The sequence below is a fragment of the Nomascus leucogenys genome, chromosome 6 (assembly GCF_006542625.1).
Source record: "Nomascus leucogenys isolate Asia chromosome 6, Asia_NLE_v1, whole genome shotgun sequence".
In the NCBI taxonomy this organism is placed as follows: Eukaryota; Metazoa; Chordata; class Mammalia; order Primates; family Hylobatidae; genus Nomascus; species Nomascus leucogenys.
The window spans coordinates 87,228,548-87,231,056 of record NC_044386.1 but is presented as its reverse complement, the minus strand read 5'-3'; the positions used below and the strand labels follow the sequence as shown (position 1 = coordinate 87,231,056).

The following is a 2,509-nucleotide window of genomic DNA, read 5'->3' as shown; positions in this document are numbered from 1 at the left end:
CTACAAAAAATTTAAGAATTAGCCAGCCATGGTGGTGTATGCCTGTAGTCCCAGCTACTCGGGAGGCTGAGGTGGGAGGATCTCCTAAGCCTGGGAGGTTGAGGCTGCAGTGAGCTGTGATCTCACCACTGCATTCCAACCTTGGCAAGAGAATGAGATCCCGTCTTTAAAAAACAAAAATAAAAAGGTCGGGCGCGGTGGCTCACGCCTATAATCCCAGCACTTTGGGAGGCCGAGGCGGGCGGATCACAAGGTCAGGAGATCGAGACCATTCTGGCTAACATGGTGAAACCCCGTCTCTACTAAAAATACAAAAAAATTAGCCGGGCGTGGTGGCGGGCGCCTGTAGTCTCAGCTACTCGGGAGGCTGAGGCAGGAATATGGCATGAACCCGGAAGGCGGAGCTTGCAGTGAGCGGAGATGGCGCCACTACACTCCAGCCTGGGTGACAGAGTGAGACTCTGTCTCAGGAAAAAAAAAAAAAAAAATTAGCCGGGCGTGGTGGTGGGCGCCTGTAGTCCCAGCTACACGGGAGGCTGAGGCAGGAGAATGGCGTAAACCAGGGAGGTGGAGCTTGCAGTGAGCCGAGATCACACCACTGCACTCCAGCCTGGGCGACAGAGCAAGACTCCGTCTCCAAAAAAAAAAAAAAAAATTGTTATGTTTGCTTCATCTTTATTTTTGCCGAGCTTTTGAAAGCAGATTTCCAGACAATATATTTTATCATAATTCAATATTAATCTCTAGAAAATACATTTCCTACATAACCATAATGCTATTATTACACCTAACAAAATTAATAATTTTTAAATTTCTTTACTCAGATTTCCCCAATAGTCCCCAAATGTCTTTTTACAATTGGTTTGCTTATATCATGACCACACATTACAATTTTTGGCATGCCTCTTAAATTTTTTTTTTTTTTTTTTTTTAAGATAATCTCACTCTGCTGCCCGGCTGGAGTGAGTGGTGCGATCTCGTCTCACCGCAACCTCCGCCTCCCAGGTTCAAGCGATACCCCTGCCTCAGCCTCCTGAGTGGCTGGACTACAGGCACATGCCACCATGCCCAGCTAATTTTTGTATTTTTAGTAGAGATGGGGTTTCACCGTGTTAGCCAGGATGGTCTCGATCTCCTGATCTTGTGATCCGCCCACCTTGGCCCCACCAAAGTGCTGGGATTGCAGGAATGAGCCAGCACACCTGGCCTGCCTCCTAAATATTTTTAATGTAGTAGGGGATTCCCTTCCTATCCCTTTGCCTTGTGTGTGTGTGTGTGTGTGTGTTTTTTTTTGCTTAGGAAATAAGATTGTACAAAATTTACATTTGTTGCATATGATGAAAAGCATGGCAAAGAGACCCTTAATCTTTTTTCTTTGATATTTACTGTGAAAGCAATTTCCTAATACATTCTCTGATCATACAATTTTTTTGTATAGAATGTTTAACAGTTGTGTTGGTAATAAGTGTTTTGGGTATAAGGGATAAAACGGAAACTAGATCCAAAAAGTGCAGGCGGAAGACCACTGCCAAATAGTAATTTCCAAGACCTTGGTATTTTCTACAGTGAGGTAGATGCTGTGGGGTCATCATTAAGTGGTTTGATTATCTGAAGACACTCATTAAGATACTTAACAAGACCTAATGCATCTGGGATGTTGTCCCCTTCCAAAACAAATTTCAGCAGAACTGCCATTCGGATTTCTTTAGAACAGCTTTCATCATTGAGTGTTTTTGTGATACCTCCTCCCAGAATGTGGATACAAAACTCGGAATCATCTATTTCAGGAATGCACCAGCTTTTTTCCATCTCTTGCCAGTTAAGGCTCTTTATTTTATTTTGAACACTTTTTTGCATGGAAGGTGTAAGTAGGTACCAGAAGGGAGTACTACGAAGCTGCAGATCATTACGCTGATATGAATGACTGCTAGAAAGAACAATGACACTGGCACAGCCACTACTTTTCACCAAGGAAAGCAGTTTTTCACAGAATGGCTTCGATTTATACTTAATAAAAATGGATCTTAACTGAAAAGCCACCAGCTTTCTTGAAGGCAATGAATATACTTCAGCATTTATACTAAGTTTTGTTGAATTTCCTTCTGCGGTCGCATATGGATTGTTTCCAACTATTGGCACAAGACAATCGGTATAGAAGAACCAATCTTAGACATATTCAGTGTAGAAATAATCAGATCCGTTGCAAGCTGGCCGACATTTCCAACAGATACTGCTGGCATTAGGAAGGTGAAGCCGGCAAGGTCAGGGGATGACTCCCCGCATGGAACGAACATGGTCGCAGTGGGGTGGCCAGCAGGGACGAAGCGCGGCCCCGGAAAGCTGCCTTGTGTTTTCATGCTGTTGACTATTAAAGAGGTTAGTGCAGTTGTCCTATGGAACGTCCACAAATGTTCTGGATTTGTGACTTACATTTTTAAAAGACCCCTCTGCTTCTCTGTGGAAAATACACTGTGAAAGGACAAAGATTGAACAAGGATGGAAACAAAGA

General features: G+C 43.5%; 1 pseudogene; it reads right to left on the bottom strand.

Moving 5' to 3' along the window:
- Nucleotides 1-1,443: 1,443 nt before the first annotated feature.
- Nucleotides 1,444-2,294, bottom strand: LOC100590189 (annotated as a pseudogene).
- Between the last annotated feature and the right edge of the window lie 215 nt (nt 2,295-2,509).